Here is a 24,955-nt window from a genome sequence, read left to right on the forward strand (position 1 = left end):
GAGGTTGACACACAAGATGAAACCTATGTGTGGTTGTAAAGCAAATTCACTCTCTAATCTGACAAATGCCTTTAGGTGCTTTTTGAATTTAAACATTCTTTTAGAACTTGTGATATCAGATAAATTATACTTTATATTGAAAATATTACTAAAATGCAATACTTCCCTCCAGAATACTGATTTATCCGACTGAAAAAGGCTCTTAACATCATATCTAGATAATGAAACTGCTTTAAAAAAAAAAGAAATCATAAATATAAAGATAAAAATCAAACGAGTTTCCAAATTTGCAAGTTAGCTATACCTGCCAAATAACTGTTTATGAAAATTAGCTGCTATCTAGGACCAACACATGGAATTACAATATTCAAGTTTCATTTCTACATTCATATTATATGTGTGACACATTCATTTTTGCTAAATCAAATAAAAAAAATAGCTGCCAACCTTTAAAAAAATACTGACAACAATAGTATAATATACAGACTTCATAGTAACACAAGTCCACAAATTGTATATTTAAATGAATGTCATTAATAAATGTGCAGCACTATAGTCAAAGTACAGATAGACGTGTAAAAGCCGCAGACTAACAAACATTACTGGTCCATTATCGTGGTCGATCTTTGGCCACATGGAGGCAGCACAGAGAGCTGTAAAGGCAACATATTCACATAATTTTAACCAGTTGAGTTAATCAGTTGAACAGATTAGTAAATAGTTGCTATTTATATATGGAGAGGAAACCATGTTTGGCTCCTTTGTCGCTCAAACCTGAGTTTATCTAAACTAACAGTATCGGTGTTTCTGTTTACTGTCGGATGGGCTGTGTTTTTACTGAAAACAGCTGCTGCTGAAAAAATCCGGATGATTAGTTGCAAGTCGTGGTCATAAAACCACTTTAATGATGTGAAAGACGTTAAAAACGTTCTGTAGATGATTATCATGGCCGCTCTTACACATTTCACACACTTATTCTATCAATCATTAACGTTTAAAACTAATGACATTTCCCACAGCGTCAAGACACAAGTCCCCATCTCCAAAGGAAATTCCATCCAAATTTGCCCAATAAGTTATTAAGTTACGCTGCTCACAGACAGACAATTATTGATTCTTACTGATATAGATGATATAGTATATGGTCCTGGTGCACTTTCTTGTCTTTGTAGAATTTGTCCATAAAAAGGTATACTGTGTAAGATGATTTATTGGTAGAAATTAAATATACTACCTATGTATGTTTGCTTCAGTGTGTAATCCCTTCATAATTTGAAAAGAAATGGTTTTCATTACCTTAGAGTAAGATTTTTATATGTACTTTAGACGAGGGTCATGTTTTACAGAGGCCACCATCTTGTGCCACCATGTATCAATGGCTCTCTACATGACGCTGCAAGGTCTCAGCCTTACATAAAGAGCTTTAGCATAATCTATGTTGTTATTTGCTGCCGTACAAAACAACATCCAAACTGATCTACCATACAAACTGATAAACGTGTAAATGATGAGATTAGCCCAATAATCCTGCAAACCCGGGTTGAGTCCGGATTGGTGCTTGCACAGTACTGTATGTGTGCGCTTAAATGTCCCCTCATGGCAGAGGAGCTACACTGCTCTTTATTAACAGGGTCTCCGATGAGGCCCATGTCCTGGTGCAGTGGCACTCCAGTCCTGATGAACCGTACTCCCAACATGCTGGGATGTCCTCACCGGAGCCCTCAGAGGGGGCCGCCTGACTGCCCACAGGCCAACTCCTCTCCACCACTTGCTCCCAAACAGCCTTTTAATAGGTTTTAAAAGAGGGTTATTAACATCACCTGCTAATTATGTTAAGGACCTAATTAGAGAATGAGGGAAAAAAAGGAGCTTTTTGTCTAATTAGGTTTTCTTTCTAAGTACACTGATAACCAAGGGAATGCTGAGATCTCTGTAGAAATGAGAGTGCAATGAGCCAGTGAGAGGATGCTTCAGAAAGAGAGTTAACCCTTTCATCAGAGCCCAACTCTATTAACAAGCCACTGGCAGAGTGCAATTACCACCCAAATCGTTTATTTGGGACATGTTTATCTGGAGTGGGAGTCTGCATCATTTAGCGCATTATAAACTCAATAGTAGCTTCATTAGCGATTACAGTCGGTGGGTGGTATTACCTGCCTGATATCCAACCGCAGCCTGATAATATCAGCTCCCGCCGCTGAATTACAAGGCAGGGACCTAATTTTTCAGCCGACGCCGCCCCATCCTTGCTGTTTCCTCCACTCAAGTGCGACCTGGCCGGTGCACTGCCAACTGCACTTCACTGGGCTTTCAGCTGCAACATGGCAATGGGAAGAGACAACATACAACAGCTTAATCACAAAGCAGGAACAACAGACGCAGGCGAAGGCAAAGGAAAGTGTAAAATAAGGAATTATGGGTCTGGTTTTGTCATAGTGTGCGACATGGCTGCTGTGGCTTATACGATGCAAATACAACATCAGATATCAGTTAATAAAATGTTCTAAACAGGCTGGTACATAATGTTGTGGCGATTAATATGTGTGGCATCGTGTGTGTGCTCAAGAAATGTAAACCCTTTTTTACATTAATGCTAACTAATTATGTAAATTAGCAGTGAAGTATGATTTCAATGATGATGTCATGACAAAAATATTTATATAAATCATCAAGTGGTGGCTTGGTTGCTATAATAATTATTGTAATAATAAAAAAAATATTATATCAGGATATCTGTAAGAGATTGGAAATTGACACAATGGGACAAATAGGTTCATGTTAAAATTAAGGCACAAAATAAGTGGGACATCTAATTATTTTTAATATTTGATTTCTGTTAAAGTTAAATGTTATCTTTTTTTAGACGATTTATATCCACGGAGCACAAAATGATGCTACCATAAAAACAGTGGTTAAACAAACGCACTGTTCTTCCACTGTTTGGTATTGTTACTTGCTTTACATACATATTTGGTCTTCAAAAAGATTCACTATGAGCATTTGTGGTTTTTTTTAAGTTTAATGTCAGCCTTTGCATAATAAGTGTTCATGAAAATATTTGGTATTTTTTTAAAACACAGGTTTATATTACAAAGACTATTTAAAAAAATGTTTCCACAAAAAAAGGTTGCCACAAATATAACGACTTGCCTAAAATAGTATTAATCTGTATTAAAACTACCACAGTGATGCCACTAGTATTTGGTCAAACTAGAGACTGAATGGATAAAACTTATTTTACCACCTCTAGTTGAGGTTAATGTGACCCTGCTTGGAACATTATGTTGCTGCTGTTTTGATTAAAATGTCGGTCCCAGTGTCTCATTTAATTGAAATTCTCTTTTTCCCTTATATGACTCACACATGCGCTGGCCATCAATACACTGACTGGCTCATCTTATGGGCTGGTGAAAAAAAAAACGTGTCAGCTGATTATAGCACTGAAAAATAAACGGTGTGTTTAAAGTTTCCTCACCTGCTCTATTAAAGAGGTGACAGAGATGTAAATATGACCAGTGAACGGCAGAGAGTTAAATCATAGGTTGCATATTAGACATCACAAGAGTTTGCATCTGCAGCGGAGGCTTGATGGTGTCAGAGGTCAACACATCATCTCTTCCAGGTGGCAGCAAAGCAAATGGTACAGTGTAATTTAACAATAAGGAGATGGAGGTACCGATAGGAGGGTAACGAGGAATGGAAGCGAGTCAGTGAGACGCCTCTGGCCGCTTGCAATGGGAGTCAAGTGGTGGGAACCCACGGTAGCACATCCTGTGTGATTACATGTTTAATTTACTTCACATCTCAAAAATTGTCTGCTATGACAGAGCCAATTTACAATGATCCCCGTGTGAGTGTCAGGCAAACGAAAGGAAGGCTGCAATGAAATCCCACCCCGCAGCCTCTAATGGAATCTCAATGAACCCTCATGCCGGCGGGTCCGGCAGAGCAGACAGCTCCGCCATTAGAGCCGAGGACCCGCTTTACCCGAACACCACTCGCCTCGGCCCGTCTGTTATTATCGCTTCATTCTCCCAGGGTGAAACGCTGCCAATCTGAAAGGAAGGGGGGAAACATAAAGAAAAGGGGAGGCTTCTCTAACTTAGACCTGTGTACCTTGACATTTGCTAAATCGAGTTCAGTTGGGGTGGGGGTGGGTGGGGGACTGCAAAATAGCAGCTCTCTAAATTGACAGCGCTGGACACTGTGTTTAAACTGATAACTGATCGCCAGGCTGGCCCCCGGTGTCCAATCTTGATTCCAAATGGACAAGCAAAGCATGGCTATTGCATATGCTAAGTGTCTATCTGGCTGTCATTTTGAAAACAAGGTAAGAAACAGAAGAAGAAAAAAAAAAATCCATCAGTGAAACATTATTCAAGTCATTATAAGGTTCTGCAACTTGGGAAATTTCAGGTCAAATTGCAGAGCTGCGATTGAAGGTTTGCGCTCTTATCTCAGAGTTATAAACATATTGTCTTACATGAGTCCGCCTTCCGCCAAAATTCAATCCTGGAATATGCTAATTCAAGACTGCCATCGGAAGAGCACCAATACATATGCTAATTCAGGGCTGTTTAAACAGATGTGGAACATTCAGACTGAGCAGACGTTAAGTGTGGCAGCGACTGTATGATGTTCTGAAAAGACATTGTTTGACTTATATAAGTTGTTTGATTGCAATAATCTATTCTGGCCATTTTCAGTCTATAAAGTAACAATTTACAAATCTAGCCTTGTGTTTTCAATCATATTCAATTTCTCCTTCTTATTGTCATTTAACTATTAAGAAGGTAGTGTGTTTTTATGACCACTTTATTATTTTTAACTGCTTGTCAACGCAAATCTAATATCAATCCAATCAGCCAATCACTTGCTAGCAACTTAATGAATTAGGCATGTAAACATGATCTAAACGACCTACTCAAAGCGAGCATCCTAATGGTGAAGAAAGAAGATTTACATGACCTGTTAGCCTACCACCAAGATGCACAGCATGCAAAACACATAGAAGCAGGACTCAGAAGACCTCACCAGGTAGGTGTGCTGTGCACCTAAGTGACTGGTGAGATGCTAATCTTAAATCCGATCTGGATTACACCAAAAGCAGCAAATATGCAATAAAACATGTCCACACACATATTTCAACAATGGAGTAAGTGAAATTCCTACTGCAATCCATCCATCCATGCAGCAACCGAGCAATTTGTCTATAATTAATAGGCAAATTCAAGTAGAATTTGTATTGACTTTCAGACAGATTGCTTGGGTTGCAGACTTCACAAAGCCCTGCTCAGGAGTTCATCAGTTAATCATAACAATATGGATGTAACAGAGAGAGATAACGATGAGAGGAGAATCACGTGATATGTACATGTGTGAATTGGTGGAGGGCCACACGGTTGGTGTAGTGGGTAGCACTCTTGCCTTTGCGCCAAGAAAACCCAGGTAATCTGGTTTCCTCCCACGGTCCAAAAACATGCAGATTTGGTGATTAGGCAAATTGGACACTGAATTGACCGTGAGTGTGAGAGTGGATGGTTGTTTGTCTCTATGTGGCCCTGTGATGGACTGGTTTTCGCACACATTTTGACAATACATCATCTTTCTGATTTTAGATAAAAGATAAGTCTAAAAATGTTGGTAACCACTGACACAGTACAGTTAACACCTCTACATAGGCCGTGTATAATGTTTGACCTCTTCCTGCTTTGCTATCATCCACCAGCGGCTCCATGCTGAGCTTCTCTTCCCTGAAGCTGCTGTAAAAACCAGCCTGAACACATTTCTAACTGCTGCGTGGAGCTGTACTTAACAGAAAACACGGTCCAGTCCCTTGGGCGAGGTTTTTTTTTTTTTGGGAGGGGGGGGCAGCAGGTTAGAGAAGCAAAGGGTGCTATGGTGTTTACTGTTTGCAGATGCCGACCCCGGCTGTGGGGAGACAAGATGAATTTGACAGCTAATGTAAAAATAACAGACAATCATAAATCAAGGAAGCCGGCGTCATGAGTCGATGATGAGAGTTAATCAATACAAGCCTGACTTTGCCATTGTGCGAAATGGCACTCCATTTATTACAGGGGGGACTTGGAGGAGAAACATTATTCATAATAGAGTATGCACATGCTGGTGGGAGAGAAGCGGAGCCAGCGTTGAAGGAGGGAGGGAGCTGCTTAGTCATTGCACTGCCGGCGCAAATAGGGCTTGCAATTAAAACGGGGCTTAAAAATTATTTAACGTTTAATCAAAGCCGTTTAGTTTAAAACACAATACACTAAAGTACAACTCCATGTCATTCTTCTTTAAAACGACACAGTATACAGCGTTTTTGTAGGTTAATCTGGCCCAATGTTATTCAGCCATAATGTCTCATTGACAAATATTTAAGCAAACTTTGTCCACTATGTCACTGACGAGCACAAGTCAAAAAAAAAAAAGATATCTATTTCTTAACTGAAAGAACCGTTCTCTCCCAGTGTTTAAATCCTGGTAACATTACATGCCGTGGTAGAAGTATTTCCACAGCCACACTGATAACACACACTTTTGTATTTGAATACACTGATCGATGAGTCTTCACAAATTGTCAAATTAGAAACCAATTTTTTTTCTGCTCAGAAAATCACAAACATTCTGGTAGATTCTGGTAAATGTCCTGTTTGCACATACTGTGTAATTTGTTTTGTTACTTTGTTATTCTGAATTCTGTATCTGAGACACTCGTTGTTTATAATAGTTGAGTTGTTTTTGTTTGTTTGTTTTTTTTAAAAGAAAAGTAAAAACTCTTTTGTGTTCAGTTTTAATCACAAAGCAGAAAAAGACAGCAGCATTCCTCTAACTCTATCCCTGATTGATCCAACGCAAATTCTAACAAACCTGTCATCCCACAGAGTTCCTTTTCAACTGTATCTTAGTTCATTGATCATTCTATTGTATTATGTTTGTGTGTTTTATTTGTACCCGTTGTGCAGTTTGTTCTTTATCATGTGAGTTTTATTTTTAGGGGTTGGATGGTGAGAATGATGATGGAAGAGGGGAGAGAAGAAAGAGACCGAAAACTTTTATCAAGTTTTTATAAAAAATAAAATCATTGGTCACAAAAGAAAGTAATAATAACTTGATCATGTATGTTCCATGATCAGTTTATAACACCATGACATACTATACACATGTCAATGCAAGGAATCATCAGAAACGAGTCTGTCTTCTGTAATCAGCCCCATCAACCCGCACACTGATTTAGGATGGGAGGAGAGGTATTGCTCCTTTTTGGAGTGTTGAGGCAGATGTAGAGGTATAGGAACAAGAGATTACAGACAGCTCCCTGGCACACAGGCTGATTTGAGTGGCTGTGGCTGGCCTCCTCTGGGGAAATCGGGCCTTAGGAGTGGGGCTTTCTGATTTACTCCAGGCCCTGGCATGTCTCGCTGATGAGCTCCAGGCAGTCCGAGCCCCATGTGGGGATTGGCTCCGACCAATATGTTCCCTTCCACTCAAAAGGACAGGGCTAATGTGCTAGAACCCAGGCCTGACGCCCCCTCGGCACCCCTCAGCAAAACCCCCTTCCACCTTCATTTAAGACTCTCTCTATCTTGCCAGACTGTCCCGCTCTCCTATTGCTTCTTCTTCTCCATATCAGAGCCTCTCTATCTGCCTCTCATATCAGGAGCTCTTTTGCCATCTTCTCCTTCTCTCGCCTTCGCCTCGCTCTCTCATCCCTCTCCGCTGCTGCTTCCTGGTGCTGCAGTCATTTTTTTCCCCACCTGAGGCTCATTCCTTGGTCTAGGGGAATGTATGGCTTTATTTGTATGGCACCGACATTTTATTGGATTCCTATTGCTTTGGAAGAGAGGTACCACATTTCAAATTCATCAAGGGCCAATTTAATTCAAAATTCATGAAGTGGGCATCCGTCAAGGTGCCGCCTCCAATGCGCTTTGTGTGGTCTCAGGTTGCCGCCTGTATGCATACGAGACCATCAGTAACTCCAGTCCCATTTCTGCCTCTGATTAGAAAATACTCAGTGGTTTCCTTTGGCTCAATACTGTATTTCAACAAAAAGGCCTCATTGCTTCTCTCCGTTTGGCCACGGAACATCATCACACGTGCCCGATAGACCAGTATCTGAGATTTCTCATGCTGTCACATTTTCATCCTGCCATCAGTAAAGCTGTGCGTTTCACTTTCATTCCTCTCGGCAAAGTGCTGCTTTTAGCACATTCTTGGGTATGTGAAAAAACAATATATGCTCCACTCTGATTCACATTGCACAATAATGCACAAATGTGTTAATAAAAGGCCAAGTGTCTGAGATGCAGATGCAGGTCATTTTTGTGTGTGAGTATATCTCCACACTACCATTGGAAACAGGCCGTTTTGCAAGGTTGTGAAAACTGACTTGGGCAATTTATGGACCCCCATTGGATTCCCTGTGCCGTTTTTTAAGCAAGCTAATGTTTTGAGGTTTTAATATTCACTTAGAGTTCCTGGAGGCTGCTACTGCTTCAAAGTTTGAGTTACACAGAGCTGGCATTTAAGCGTCCACTATGACACGTATAACACAGCAGGGGGATCTGATGAAGGTAGAAGGCTTTGCATGGGAAATGTGTGGCATTACACGGACAACAGGTTTAGTCTGTTAACTGTACAGCTTAAGTGTGTGTGTGTACTTGTATCTGTTACCTCTTGAGGACATTTTCTGGCATAAACACTGACCTTGCTGACTATGCCACATGCATGAAGAACCAATATGGAACAGACAGGCACACTCTTACGAAACAACGTGGCTGCCAGCAGACACAAGGAAAACCAAAAAAAAAGGCTCACCTTATAAAATTCATAGCAGCTTAAAGGTTTGGTGTTTTATATTTAGGAACATTTATTGCCTCACATATTCAGGGAGTCCTCTCAAATCAGCTCATTATGACCTCACAAACCTTTTCTTTCTCTCTTTCTTTTGCCTTGTGAAAGCTTTAAGAGCACAAATTGTTCTTGGACTCACATAATAACACTTTGACCAAAGGTTAAGGTAACAATGGCCCTGAAACTAAAATTTAATTAAATTAAAATGTAATTGTTCAAAAGTCACAATGGATATGTTCTGTGAGGGCAATTAAAAATAAAGAAAAACTTTAACTGTTGGGGATAACTTAAACCCTTTTACACACAAATTTGCATTACAGTAATTACGCAACGGTTTGTGCCATCGAAAAAATTACAACTGTGTCTGAAAGCTGAGAAGTCAAAGCCAACCTGTGGTTATTATTATTAATTTCACTCGCGCTGTTGCAGGAAGTCAGCGAAACAGTGTCTTTGTCACCAGAGAGGAGAGAGTTGGAAAACCCCTGTACATAGTTTCCATTTTTTGGCCTTTTTTTGGACAGTGGGACACAAACTCAAATGTTATTTTAAATATGTTTGTACTGTTCATGTACAGCTTTAAATAAACTTTTTTGGTTTTTCTTCATTTAAAATTGTTAATACACTAAACATGCAGTAAATAACAGCCAGAAGTTATTCTGGGGAAAATGGGCAAAAGCACTTACTCACAGGACATTGGCTGGCCCTTTTATGGTTAAAATAAGCAGCAAAGTCCAAGCGGACATTTTGAGGTTTAGGTGTTAAAGGGTTCATTTTTCTGTCTCCAACAGTAGAAGTAATATGAAATGTCTCAAGTGCCAGTTTAAAATTAAGCTCAGCATTGTGAAATATTACTTTACTGCAGCTTTTTGGTATTTTATTTGAACTAATTTTAAAAATGTATCTACTAACAACTTTACTTCTTAATCTCCATTTTTATCTGGCAAACAAAGAAATCAAAGCATGTTTTCTGATTGGTCAGCTGTCGTCTTAATTGTTGAATGTCATTTCTTACGTATCATTTTAAGGTTACGTAATTGTTTCACGCTTTTATTTTCAGGCTTACTGAGCAAGTGTGCTCCTGAAATGGTCAGGTTTACTGTTTTTTTGTTGGACAAGGATTGAGGAGCTTATACCGCTCACCTCTCCTCCAGCAATTTCTATCAACGGTCCAACTCCTCATCCCAAACACCTCCTCTCATTCTGACCTTTGAAGACCATGCTGAAAATTTCACACCATCTCCCTGCACAGCAGTGGTTGCACCAGCACTGCGAGCCAATATGTTGCCATAATTGGGCCTGTAGTGGGGGCAGAGTCCAAGGCAATTAATCCTTTCCTCCTGTTGTTTGTACCCTGGTTGGCAGTGACAGGGTGCAGCATAATTGGACAGGAGCACACTTGTCCCCTCCGTTTTACATTAATATCCCTTCAACTCCAGACTCTAATGCTGGACAGGTTGAGAATCCCACTTCTGCCACCAATATCCAGTCAGTCTCTCCTTCCTTCTCTCCCACTCCCACCTGTCAGCCACCCACCTGGACTCCATCACCATAGTGGATTAATCTATGGTCCAGACTGTGTGTGCGTGCATGGACTTGGATTTGAAGCTTCTGAGGAGTCCCAAAAGAAGGATGCCAATTATATTACCTTCAAATCATATGTAAGAAGTGTTCAACAAATTAACGGTATACCATGTATGTGGGACATTGTTTTTTTTCCTACTTATAGTATAAAAAAATAAACTCAGCAACGCACCATATGTCATATCACCTTTCTTCCATGGAACTCATCCTGGGGCAGTGAAGTTAAATGTCTAAAAACAAAACAAAGTCCTTATAAGTTTCCTCTTGTTATTAACGTTTTGCCTGGATAAATGATAAATATTGTACGTATAAACGTTAAATACTATAATCCTCACATTAATATGGGATCAGTCTATCAAGCTCTATACCAACTATTATTCAAAATGATTCAAATATGGTTTAAATACCCATTACCCAGCTGATTTTCTATATGTATTCACTTTAAACTTTCAATGAATAATTTCAGTGAACACATTATGGTCTGTCGTAATAGTTTGCTGAAAACTAAAATCTCAAAAAAGAAGTTTATTTTATGTATTATAATTTCATTGAAACATATAATACTGGAATCATTGCTGAGCTTCTATTTGATTTTGAGTGTAATTGCTAACTGGACTTAAATGATTTTATGACTTTTATGATTTTATGTTGCCAGGTCTCGCTCAAAAAAGAGATTTTGCAACAATAGAACAAGGTAGTAGTTTATACATTGAGCTGAGAGATTTTACTTCTAGGAAAATTTCCCATCAGACTGGACCTGTAAGTAATGATAAATAATATTATGCTAGTGCTGTTTTGAATTTTACATATTTAATAATCTCATGTATTCAGTTATATAGATTTTAGTTTCATTTTAAATTGAACTGAATGGTACTGAGAAACTGTAGAACATGGCAGATCTGATCAGCGTGAACTGCATTTTATTATCATGAAGATGTATCATTGTCATAAAGGGGGTCTCCTTTTGTTTTGTCTACTTATTTCTGACCAGGCATTCACAGGCCACATTATATACTGTACTTTTTTTTTTGAAAAGGTTCACAAAATATTTCAAAGTTCCTTAGAAATCTGTATAAAGGCTCAGGGGCTCCATGTTTCTGACACCAGGATTTAGTTACACACGTAAAACAAAATAGCAGAAAAAAAACTCTTGGCCAAAAATAGCTGGGCTCCAACTACACAGTATTTCACACGCACAGAAGAAAAGGTTGTTTTTTTTGAAGGATAGATTTGTATTGTTTTTTCTCTCCTCTCAAGGCTCCCCGGATTTATTTTGTGACACGTTATTGGAGAGGGGGCAGGGAATCACTGACTTACATGACTTATCACATGACTTCAGTTATCCATCGTATTAAGAGGGCATTATGTCTCTCTCATTCTGTACTTATACTTCCTTTAACCTCGAACCTTTTGAATGGCATCATCTTCTTCCTCCCCTCCCTCTAATCCCCAAAATTCTCCTATTATTTTTCCCTCTTGAACATCGAACTACCTCCCCCCACCTCCCCCACCCCGTCTCTCTTTCCTCCTCCTTTTCTAGGCCATTTCTAATCTCTTCGAGCGACTCTTCAAAGCCTAGGTGTGCTTCAAAAAACAAATCAATAGAAGTATAATAACACTGTGCATGCTTTGTAATTTTTATATCATTAGGTTTTTTTTCCTTTTTTTCTTTTCTGTTTATTCCCCCTCTCGTCGTGCTCACTTCTCATGCACCGAGACTGAGGGAGGGAGGACGGGGGCGGGGGCACGTACAGTTGAGTGCCCTCGTAAACTTTATTTAGTATTCTATGAATTTCAGATCAGTTATGTTTCATAATGACACAGCAATGCGGACAGGCGGTGGAGGGAGGAGGTGCGGCGGGCAGGGTTGGGGTGGAGACGGGAGCAGGTGGAGAGGAGACAGGGAAGGCAAAAGGGAGAAAAAGGAAAAATCAATACAACTAGCACACTTTTTTTCCCTGGTATGGCAAAGAGAGGGGATCTATTGTGGGGGAATGATGATTTATGTCAGGGGTGGAAGGGCCGTCAGGGTGCGTCGTGGACGAAGGTGTGCGCCAATAATGATTAATGCCCCACCCCTCCTATCCTGGAGACAACCCAGCCAGCACACTCTCAGTCTACCCCCACACACCTCCCCACCCCTCCCCTCTCTCTCCTTCACCACCACCTCTTCCTCCTCCTCCTCTTCTCCTCTTTGAAACTTTACCTCCCTTTCCACAGAACAGTGCCAACCCCCTAACCACATCTGCTTTTAAACGGACGCTGCAAAACACCGAGTAAAAGCCTCAACCATCTCTGATGGTAACTTTGTGTGGCACACGTTGTTGTGCTGTGAAGCATGTGAGTATTCCGCAAACTCCAGCACTGCACTAGCTTTACTCATTTCTCTCATTCAAATACTGGACTGAAACCAAAAGGCATTTTGGCAGGTTAGTGCAGAAATAATGGCTGCTCCATGGTTTTACTGGCCAGCTGACTTGTGGAAAATTGAAACAGCTCTAGGCGTGAGGATTTGACTTCCCTTCAAAGTTTCATTACTTACATTTTGTTCTGAGAACAGTTTGAACTTCCTACTACTGGGCCTGCAAGTTCATCTAAGAGTGGGTTCACACTGGATGCTTGTGTGCGCACGTTTCACAGCAAAAGTAGACTGTCTTCCTAGTTTCAGTGTCACAAACACAAAACTTCCTTTCAAAGTAAAAGCACTGCACTGTTTCAGTTCCCTGAGGCTGTATTGTGAAATACTTGCAGGGATGAACGATGCACCGCTGCAGAGTTCAGCGATGCAGTCGTCGCACACTGCACACTCATCCATGCATTATGTTACACACTACAGCTTTAAAATAAAGATTGTTTGTTTCGCCACCACGTTTCTACAGAAGCCTGAGCGGACAAACCAGCCACAGGTTTCACATTTCAAAGCAAAACCCTTACTACACAAATGAGGAATGACCTGAAGGCCACCACAGTTCCCTAAGGTAATTAGGAAAGGGAATGGTGGAAGACTCTACTTTTGTTACAATCTGCAGTCTCACGTTATGTTAGCACAGGCACTAACAATGGTCACAGGGATATAGTAAAGCTAATTATAACTACTTTGGACTTTTGGTCATGGATTGAATCCCGGTTCCACTGAGGGCCTTTCTGTGTAGAGTTAAGTGACTGTAGGTGTGAACGTGAGAGTGAATGGTTATTTGTTTGCGTTTGCCTTGCGGGAGGACAAAGCAGTATAGAAAATGAGTGAGAATTAACTTTATCCATAACAGAGCACCACTGTCCAGAAGAAGAAAGCAGAATTGCAGTGATGGGTAAATCACTGTTGTGAAAATCCTCCTCTGATTGTCAGTTTTACCACGACATGGACATGTTTTTGCGCAAAGCTCTCACTTTCCTCTCATGACTGAATATGTATGAGCAGGAGAAGTGCAGTTTGTCTGCATGTCTGGGCTTCTGTAGCAGGCAGTCTGCGTTTGTTCATACCAGACCATCTTTTTCAGCTTTTATCATAACTTTGAATACCCCACAAGGACTACGTATGTCAAAATATACTTTTTGTGGTGAATTTGAGATGTAATTTTTTAAAACTTTATTATGGAAAAGACGATGAAAAACAATTATATCCCAACTTTTTAGGCCTGTTTTTTTTTTCAATCCCTGAAAATCATCTTGTATTTTATATGCTTTAGTTTATCCCCTCAGACAAGGAGTTTATGTTTTTGGCCACATTTGTCTAGAGCAACAACATCCTAATTTTCTGGTAATGTCAGTTGTGGTCCAAAGAGATCAGATTTATGTAGTGATCCTGATATGTACCTTGCAAGTGACTCTGCAGGAAACTGACCATGGCAGAGGTTTGAGTGCTTTGTCTATGAATTTAACTTCCTATTTGTACTTCCTATTTGGCTTGTACTTTTTATTTGTACTTTCAAAATCACACTGTCTCCTTTGAACACTATAAACAACTTATGATCCTACTGTAAATGCAGTATAATGTTATATATTGACATGTGGATAATGTATGGCCGTTATTCATCCATCTGGGCGGCAGACATAGTTTTATTGCCAAATCTGCATTTGTATTTAATCAAAAAAAATGCACTTACTTTGACATATACATAAATAAAAAGCATCAGTGCGGCACTTGATCAATGTTAATTAATTGTCCAGCTCTATGTTGGTCACTTCTCAGTTCCTTTGCAGGTAATGTACTGTACTAAATTCCCATTGACACACTGTCGTGATGAGGTAGTCCTTGATTTGCAGAACGTGTTGTTGTCAGTCTTCCAATTACTCTCCTCTCACCTGCCCTCTCGCTCTCTCACTCCTGCCTCCTTCCATCAGTCCTCCTCCTGTCTGCATGCGGCTCTATGTATGTCACGGGGTGATGGATCTCTGGCTCGCCAACTGTGTGGCTGCAGGACAGGGGCGGTCACTTTTAAGCCCAGCATCAGCACTTTGTCTCTGCCAGAGCTGTCAGTGCTCACCACTCGATACAAATAAAAAGAAGAGAGAGGCAAAGAAAGAAGGAGGTGCGAACAGTGGAGCGGGCTGAAGGTGAGATGGCCAGAGTGAGAGATGGCTGCCTGATGAAGGAAATGAATAGATAGAGGAGACTCAGCAGACAGGAGATAGAAAGAGAGATGAAGGAGAGGAGACAAAGTGCTTGTCTCTTCTGTCATGCCACAGCCCCGTGGACATCAGTATGTGTGTGTGTGTGTGTTTATATCTCTAAGCGCCAATGTTTTCACAGGAAAACAAGTGTGAAGATTATCCTCCAAAGGGAGGACATGTGTTTTTTTTATTTGTGTTTTATATATTCTTTTTTTTTTTTTCCTGGTTTGAAATCACACAGCTCCACCTCCTTATAGTTGCTCATCTACCGCTGCCTCCATCAAGTACGTTAAAATGTGATATTTTGTGATTTCTGTGTTTATAATCATTTGAAAAAAAATCCATTTAAGTTAGTATAGTAATAGTTTATCAGGTGAGCCGCTTTGTAAAGTGGTCAAATACTATTTGTCCTGTTGTCTGTCTTATGTGGGTGCTTAGAGCAGTGGGTGCTTAGTGCAGTGGGTGCTTTATGGGTGCATACAGTGCAATACATACTATGTGTCAGCACCTCATATGACCCCACTTCCAAAATAAATTGAACTGCTCTTTAAATTCTTGTGCCAATGTTGGTTGACTCATGTGCTCCTGAGCCACATTTGAATCGGTAAAAAAATCAAGTCAAAACCTCCTGCTGCACCTACACTGTCAAAGTGTCGATTCATACTCAGTTCATGTGTGCATTAACAGCATTAATCTTTTGACCAAGCCTGCCTTGTGTCAAGAGTTAAGGCAAATTGATAGTTGTCCATGTCCTCAAGTCTGCAGAAATCAGATACACCTGTGTGGAACGCCACACTGACATGAACCCATATCACGAGTATGTACTGTATGTGTGACCAGGACAGACATTATGGATACAGAATGCAGAGACTATGGAGAGGCTTTAATAGTGTGGAACTTGTGCAGCTGACTAACTACACAGGATTATGATTCATTCACATGGAACATGCAATGTTTTTGCATGCCGTTACTTGTGCCAGTAATGTGAGTAAACCAAGCTGCAACTGGTTGGCACTGATTTTGAACTCCAATTTTAAAGCCCCAAAAATGTCTTTTTTGGACACGGTGATGTTTTATTCACCTGCATCCAGGCTCCTATTGGATGATATCAGCTGTCAATCACTCTGAACATAGTAATGGAAGGAGAAGCTGCCTGAATGGTCAGTGTTCTAGGAGATCATTTTTAAAATTGGGTTCTATTAAAAAATACCTCCTAGAGAAGATATTTACCAGTTTTATGAAACACATTTTAAAACAACTGTTCCCATAGACTTCAATTCAAAATGAGTTATTTTTGCAACTACTGTGGTGGAGTCACCGCCCTAGGATATTAAATATATTTGAATTTTCTGGTTGGCTTCAGAAGAGACAAGGAAGTCTTCTATTAACTATTTTACATATGGTCTGTGAAGTAAACACAACAGGCTACAGCTAACAACAGTATGACCAACAGCTTGAATCAAGTGACATGGACACATTTCAAATTTTTTGAATTTACTACAACTTCCTCTTCTAATTTACTCTTGCTTGCTCAGAGTGCACATAGGAACAATATCTTAGCTTCAATCTGCTTTCACGTTAAAGCTTGAAGTCAAGTAGTTCAACTGGAGGGACGAAGGCGAACCACACATTATTTGGCTCAACTGATGAGAAATTTGGGGTCAAAAATTCTGTCACATAGTGTGAACACACAATCAGTTTAGTTTTCCTATTTAAAAAAATGCAGATTCAGTCAATATATGATGTCCTTGTGTCCCTATCCCTGTCATTATCAACAGAAACTTAAACTGACAGTGAGCTTTTGGAGATATGATAATATAAAGGAAAAAAAAACTGATACATGCCTGTCTTTTTTTTTTTTTTGATATCACCTTTGGTCCTTTTTAGAGAACAGCAGAGAGATTGGCTTCCTGCGAATGATACGGCACACCCAAGAGGCCATTCATACCCGCTACATATTCTCGCTTTGTGTTGGCTATTCAAGAGGAACCTCCATGTGAAAGGCAGCCTTCGGAACGGGACTTATTATTACCTGTGAAGCGAGGAGCGCCACTGTGAACTATTCTAATGCATGAATGGGACATTGGGGTTGGCCGGGAGGACAGAGGAGCTGAGAGGGGGAGGGATGGAGGCAGGGAGAAAGAAGGTGAGAGGGAGACTATTGTGTCCTCTGCCATCTTGGCACACATCTCTGAAAAAACCAAGAGGATGTGACTGTTAATATAGAAGGCCTCTGCGGTGGCCTGTTTAAACCTTTAGGGGGCATCCAAGGGTCTCCACTGTCTTTAAAACATTACACCTAACCATACAAAAGAGGGGCTCGCTGATACATGTAAACAAATGATGCTCAGTATCTAATTTGCTCTGCACATGCAAGTTCAGATTTCATCAGTAAGAGTGAATGAGCAAGGGGGCATTGGATACAAAGGCTGAGGGGGGGGAACAGAGGTGGGAGGAGGACTGAAAACCTCATTTCCACCCTCCACTGACTCCCTCTGCCTCAGTGTAAGAGATTACTCCACAGCACACCAACCAACGGTCTGATGTGAGTATGTACAAGTGTGTGTTTAGCAAGAGAGCAGTGTACTTGGCATGGCGAGAGAGAGAGAGAGAGAGAGAGAGAGAGAGAGAGAGAGAGAGAGAGAGAGAGAGGAGGAGATGCAGGATTGAAAAGGAGCATATAGCAGATAATAATGACAATACAAAAAGGAAAACCATAGGGCTGGGTGTGACAAACTGCTAATACCTGTGTTATTATCATACTATTTTGGTTTGAAGCTGAAATGTACTATACTTTTACATACATTTTGTCATTATAATTTAAAACTGAAGTTGTGATAGACGAATGACACCATGTCTCCACATGTGGTGTTTCATGTCCATAATTTATACTCCACGCCCAGTATAAATATATATATTTGTTTTTACTATAGGAAGTCACATTGAAATGGGAATCTTCTTTATAAGTTCTGGATCGTTGCTTGTCTTTAAACTGTAGGAGGAAGATGGAGTACCTGCACGCACACACAGAAAGACCTTCAGTCGAAACACCTACTGGTGACAAGGTGTATAGGTATCAATTTACAGTACGATCTAAGCTGGATTCCAACCTGGAGGCCTTCCCGCTGTGAGGCAGCAATGCTTAACTCTTACACCTGAGACCAGAGCAGTGACAGCTATCAGAGTATAGAGCTATGTGTCACAGATTTAAACTAAAGGATTTCAGCAACTTGTATCAATGTGTTCAGCCTCAAAAATCATAATTTAACTTGTTTTTAATGATATTCTTCTTATTGTCCATTCACTATTGTCTGAGTTTATGGCTGTGTGTGTGTGTGTGTGTGTGTGTGTTATTTGGTTTATCAGTTAAGAAATGAAATCCATTCCCTGAAGTTAGAAAAAAAATGAGGAACAGTTTGTTTTCGTAGATGCTAAAGCACATTTCCACAATTATTTCCACATATATGCCATTGCTCCCAATCCTAATCCACTCACCATAATCCACCCTTGCTCTCTCAGCTGCCCAGTCATGCAACTCCCTGACCCTTACCCAGTACTAGTCCACCTGCAGGGACTGAAGAAATTGAGCTGGCTACAGACACAGTGGGTTCCACCACTCCTGCATTGGGCCTGGATGCTGCATCACTGCAGTCACTCCAGCACTGCTACAGGATCCAGGTGTTTGCACCACAGACTGTACATGGAAACTGATTTGAAAAGTGAAGCCCCAGAATTGGGACTGAAATAGCAGTTAGCCACGAGGGTGCCACTCCGGTAGAAGCCTTAGGGAAAATGAGCCTACTACTCACTTTATTTATCACATCAGTAAACAATTTGCTGATGCGTTAATGGTCTCAATCACTAGTTTCAGGTCTTCTACAGTAGAACGTGATGTGGGTTTTGTAAATTATGTTTCCATTTTGAATATATCTGCAATGACACTAGCTTGGTCCCACCAACTTTTTTTTTTTAATTTTTAAAACATATTTCTGATTAACTCCATGTTCTTCAGCTTCCTCTCACAGTCCAAAAACATGCAATTAGGTAAATTGGACACTAAAAAATTGACCATAGGTGTGATTGTGAGAGCAGTTATGGTTGTTTGTCTCTATTTGGCCCTGTGATGGACTGGGCAGGGTGTACCCCGTCTATTGCCCTATGTCAGCTGAAATTGGCACAGCTCCCCCCATGACCCTCATGTGTAGGATAAAGCGGTAGAAGATGAATCGATGGATTTCTGATTAAAGAAAATGTGACATTTAGCAAATTTCCATCAACTATGCACTTGATCTACATAATTTGGGTGCTCAATGAGAGCTAAAACTGTTGCTATAGTGACTAGATGCCAACCACTATATACCTGGGAGCACGGGTGATTACGACAGCTTTTTCAGTAACAAATTTGGAGTTCATGCCACTATCCTGTGTTTCCATCCATAATTTATATATGAATGAAATTCTAATTTTTCATAAATATAGCTGGAAACTGGTACAGGAGTTGCTCATTGACACTATAGTTTATCACTTTATAGGTGAGACTGTCACAGAGGTGTGTGTGTGTGCTCACACACATTCTATAAACATGTACACAATTATACTTTTGATCACTTGTTGAGGCCCAGCCTTGCGCCTTAGCCTTGGAGCTGGAGCCTTGGAGCTGGAATCCAGCCTGCCAATCAATAGCAAATCAGCCCACAGGAGAGGGGACAGAAGAAGAATAGAAAAGAACAACAAAGGCGTGTCCTGCTCTCTCCATTTCACCCAGCTGCATCTTTCTCCTCTCACCTTGCTCGATCGACCCCTGGCCGAGTGCAGGCTAAACAAACTCTCTGAATGATCCTGTGTAAACACAAAGCTACTTGCTATTCTCCATCTTTTGACTGCGTGTGAGTGTTTGTAGTCCTCTGCCCTTCAACCATTTTTAACCAACACGACCCACCCAGAAGTCTTATTAAAATCACAATGCGAGCTCATGCCTCATTCTGCTCCACACAGTCCCAGAAACTGTGATATACTGTATTTTCCTGCATTTTCCAATCTGCATTCAGAATATTGCATGAATTTCGAGAGCTGTTTACAGTCATCCTTTTTGAATTCAACAGCACTTTACAAGCACATACCTTCTAGTATTGTGTGACGGGGAAGTGGTACGATGTGCCACAGCAGCTGAGCAAGGACATAATTTGATGTCACTTAATATCACCATGCTCTTTAGCAATGTATTCTCCATGAGCAAGGAAATGAATGTACAATGGGATAAAAAATAAATAAAGTTTTAATAATACGAACAACAATCCCGCTCAGTTAAATCATACAAAAGGCACAATCGAGTGTTCACAGTGTGTGACCCTAATAAATGTTGTCTTGCAGCTGAATGAATGGGCAATGATAATTAAATAGTGAAGGGTTAAGTAGGGTAAACAAGGACAGATTCACAATCCATGCAAATGGACAAGATGGTTCATGGGTCAAATATGCAGCTAAAGTCAAGCAAACACTCTTCTTAAAGTGTCATTGAGAGGAAGTACTCAAAGAGTGCTAACCTCAGCCATGGCCACTCAGTTACAGTGTCAATACACTCCTCCATCTATAGCAAAACAAAAAACTGGACCTGGTTTTGGATCACCACCAAAATATAACAATGACCTCCTTGGATCATAATGTACAGTGTAGCTCCAGAAAATGAGTTAGTCTGCTCACAAAGATACAAAGAGACAGACACAGCAAAAAAACTTATTTGGTGGAGGTAATAAGTTGATAATTATGTTTCATTGTAACATGAGTTTTCGTGGATATAGTAATCGTCAGATAATGAGAAAGTCAGGCAATGCAGTATCAAGGAAAGTGCATTTTGAGAGTGGGGGTAGATCGTTCAACATAATAATAATAATAATAATAATAATAATATTATTTAGGCCTTCACACAAGGAGTGAAATGGACTACTGTTAATAATGATGTGGCATTTCTGCGATAGCGAGCTCCTGGACTCATAAGTAACTTGAAGCATACACTATTGTTTACATGTCTGTTTCCATCGATGACATGGGGACAGCATTAGCAGTCATGATCTATCTTTGTTGTGCATGCATATAACTCAGGGGTGTCAAACTAATTTTAGTTTGGGGCCACATACGGCACAATTTCATCTCAAGTGGGCCGGACCAGTAAAATAATAGCATAATAACGTATAAAAAACAAGAACTCCTAATGTTTCCCTTTGTTGTGCAAAACATATTATGAACAACCTGACATTTCCTGAGAAAAACAAGTGCAATTTATTGAATATTATGTTTCATTTACCATTTATACAGTGGATGGATTCACATTATGTTTAGATCTAATCGTAATGTAAATGTTCACAAGTTCATCCTGCAACCCTCTGGTGGGCCGGTTCTGGCCCATGAGCCGTACGCTTGACACCCCTGATACAACTGCTACAACTAGTCATTCTTCCAATTAGCCTAATCTCCAATTTTTGCATGTTTTTGGACTGTGGGAGGAAGTTGGAGTACCTAGAGAGAACCATTCAACCGGGATCTGAACCGCTGACTTCCTTGCAGTGAGGTAACAGTGCTAGCCACTGCACCACCGTGTAGCTGCACTACATGCGCAGAGAAATCAGCACCTTTTCCCTGTCTTTTATATTTCTAGACCTGCCATGAATCAGTTCAGAATGACCATAAAAAAAGAAAAATCTAACCAGGCACCATCCAGTAGATGACATCCTGCTCAGACATGGAAAGATGGGTTTGAAAAGAAACCCTCATCCCAGAGAAGCTGGAAATATATTGATGAGACACACCATCAATGCAGCTACAGTCCCCCGTTACTTCACACATCATAAGAATGAAGTACACTCGGCAGCTAAATATAGAGGTGAGCATCAGCGGCTGAGCCTCGGGGGCTCTGGACAGCTCTTTATGATCATTTGACCTAATTTTATGGATCCAGTATTAGTGGAATTACAAGCAAAGACACCCTAGAAAGGACTGGATGGGGGAGTGGGGCTGAGAGGAAGGGTAAAAGGATTTATTCTCTACATGTACACACATATATTTGTGTGTGTGTGTGTGTGTGTGCAAACGCCCTCACCGCTGTGGCAGCTTCGACTGTGCGGGAGAAACTGGAGCGGATCCCAGTGGTGAGACTATTAGAGCCTGTGAATTATAAAACTATTAACCAGAATGTAGCTCCCAATTAAAAGATGATTCAATATCAAGATCTGATGGCTGAATTTTGATTAAGCCGAGACCCCATTAGGAGCAAAGGGAGATGGACGGCGGTCTGCTACTGGGCCTCCACTTAAGAGGCAGTGGTCTAATTCAGATTTGTCTCTTTTTGGGCAAATTAAGGTTAATTACTTTAAATAACATGGCTGGGAGCGAATGGAGGAAAAGTGGTGTTTTAATTCTCTGGACAGTCATCGGGCAGGTGGAGAAGGTGGACCTGCTTGTCTGCTGGAGGATATTGTCAGGCAGGGGTGAATGGACACACACACACACACACTTTACAATGCTTATAAAGACCATCCATTGACTGTGATCATTCCTTAAATCCTTTAACTTAGTTTAAATTAATCTTTATTCTAATCGTAACCTTAGCCCTTAACTCACTTTAACCACAGTATCCTTTCTTAACACAAGAATTATCCTGATCTTAATTCTTCATCCAAGCTCTAATCCCAAAGAAGGATTTGATTTGTGGTGTAACAAGATTAATCCAAAGAGCAGCCCTTTAATGGCACTAAAAATAGAATAAGAGTTTTTCCTGATCATGGTGTTCGTAGGGATTGCCAAAGTTTTCCCTCAAAGGTCTGTATCTGCTTTTTACTTAAGGTCAAAGGTTCAGGACAATAAATGAAATAAAGGAAATAATTAAATAAATAAATAAATCACTCGAAAAATAGTGATCCTGCCCTGGTTGAATTTAAAAAAAAGGAGTGTACAATAATGAGTTTATCACAGTCTTTGTATGTTGTGCACCAAAATAGGTGCATATTGCTATCTTGATTTTCTTTCTTGAGCACAAATTTAAAAGTATTTTATTTATGACATGGATATATATTATATAATTTATTAATCATACGGTATGTAACTGATGAAATCAATACTACAAATTGTCATGGGTGCAGAGAGGCTTTCTTTTTCTAGCGTTTTACTTAAGTTTTATGAGTTCATGTTTTAAATAACATTAAGAAAATGAAATTGTCCTTTTAAAAAGCATTAATCTCTAGTTAACCTATTCTAAATCATTTTGCACAGTTTCACACTTTAAAAAGCGGGGCCCCATGTGTGAGAAACACTGGCACCTTTGCAGGAAGCATTTTTCCAAACTTCACCATCACACGCTCACCTCGTACAAGACAAGTCAACCTGTACACACACTGACTCCAATGACAGACACACAAACAGTGTGTAAACTACAAACATTTGCAGCATCAGAGGAGAATCGAGTGTATGTTTGTTTCTCACTTCTTTCCTGCTCCATCTGCCACTGGTGCTGTAACTGGTGCTGCATGTTATCGATTAGTCAAACAGAGCTGAGAGGGACACACAAACACACACACACACACACACACACACGTATACATCACACATACTCATACATACAGATGGAGGTAGTGCTTTAAAGCAAGTCTGTGTACACAGTAACACAATTATGTGGCAGCCGAACGTGGTATAATGTGGGTGCTTCACCAAAAAAAAAGAAACTTTGCCCCAATATCTGAGTTAATAGAAGAGTCTTGAAAAACATTCCCGCAATAATATAATGTCAGCAAAGTGTCTTTTAAAAGGGGGACATTTCGTTCTTAATATTCAGAAACTGTCTTACAAACACTGATGTGTCTCCACTGGTGGGCACTGCATTTATTTAACTGTTGTACTTTGGTGCAATTTTCTGGTACTTGTGTTTTAAATTTGTTTTCAATATATTTCCATTTTTTTATTGTGCTTTTAGCTTCAGCTCTAAAACATTTGGGAAATATAGTTTAAGTTTGCAACTGGGAACACAAGTTATAAAACCTGAGATCAGCCTTCAGTATAACACAAGATAAAGTACAATAATGAATCACTTGTGTTATCTTGTTAGATCAACAAACTGCTTTGGCTGGTTTTCCTTTTCATCCCATTCATTTGGAATTGTGATAAAACAAACAAATGGAGGAATTGCACATGCATTTATTTACTTAGTTATTTATTTATGTTTTGCAATAAATAATTGTTCTTGTTTTGTCTTTTCACTCATGGATCAAAATTTTACTTCATTTAACTCTAAATGAATATTTCCTCCATTAAAGAATGAATGATATTTAATGATGTTGGTTACACCGATGCAGAAAACTGAGTATAGTGTCTGTTGGCTCAGTTCTTTAACCCACCAAGTGCATTCCAATCCAACTTTATTTACACAGTTTCAGTTTGTTAAATTGCCATCATTACTGGGTTGTTTTTTACACATTTGTTTATCTTTGTCGTGGTTAGTTTTCACTCTGCTTTCATGACCCTTGCTTGCTCTCTTTGTTCAGGAGGCCACTCGCAGTGTTAAACACCTTCTGAAGGACACACATAGATCCACATTTCTTCTTTAATAGCAGAAACAGAACAGACGCAGACTCTCTTTGTACAAGGCAGCTGGACTATTGACACGACACTTCCTATATACAGTTCTGTTCTGTCTTCTGACAGTGCAAGATATTTGCTTTGTCCTAACTGACGTATGGGTGGAACATGGATGTTATTTTTAAAGATGACAAAAAATACATATATTATTTGTCTCTGTCCAGGTCCTGAACCCGTTTTTATGCCCATTCCATTTCCTATGTTTTTATTGCATCATTTTTTTTTTTTTTGTCCATGAAAAAAAAAACATTAAAGGAAAATCCAAACAGTTAGTTATGTG

The 24,955-nt window shown here is 40.0% G+C and overlaps 1 protein-coding gene across 2 annotated transcripts in view; it reads right to left on the reverse strand.

Moving 5' to 3' along the window:
- The window catches only part of dhrs13a.3 (dehydrogenase/reductase (SDR family) member 13a, duplicate 3), a 162,438-nt gene that overhangs the window by 67,705 nt on the left and 69,778 nt on the right, over positions 1–24,955 (reverse strand). The window contains exon 7 of one of the 2 annotated variants that reach the window (XM_058633677.1): positions 2,217–2,314. The exons of the other annotated variant lie outside the window; for it this stretch is intronic. The gene's annotated coding sequence lies outside the window, so the exon portion shown is untranslated. Of the gene's footprint in view, positions 1–2,216; positions 2,315–24,955 lie in introns of those variants that run through there. 2 annotated transcript variants of the gene reach the window in all.

The sequence above is a fragment of the Solea solea genome, chromosome 7 (assembly GCF_958295425.1).
Source record: "Solea solea chromosome 7, fSolSol10.1, whole genome shotgun sequence".
Lineage (NCBI taxonomy): Eukaryota > Metazoa > Chordata > Actinopteri > Pleuronectiformes > Soleidae > Solea > Solea solea.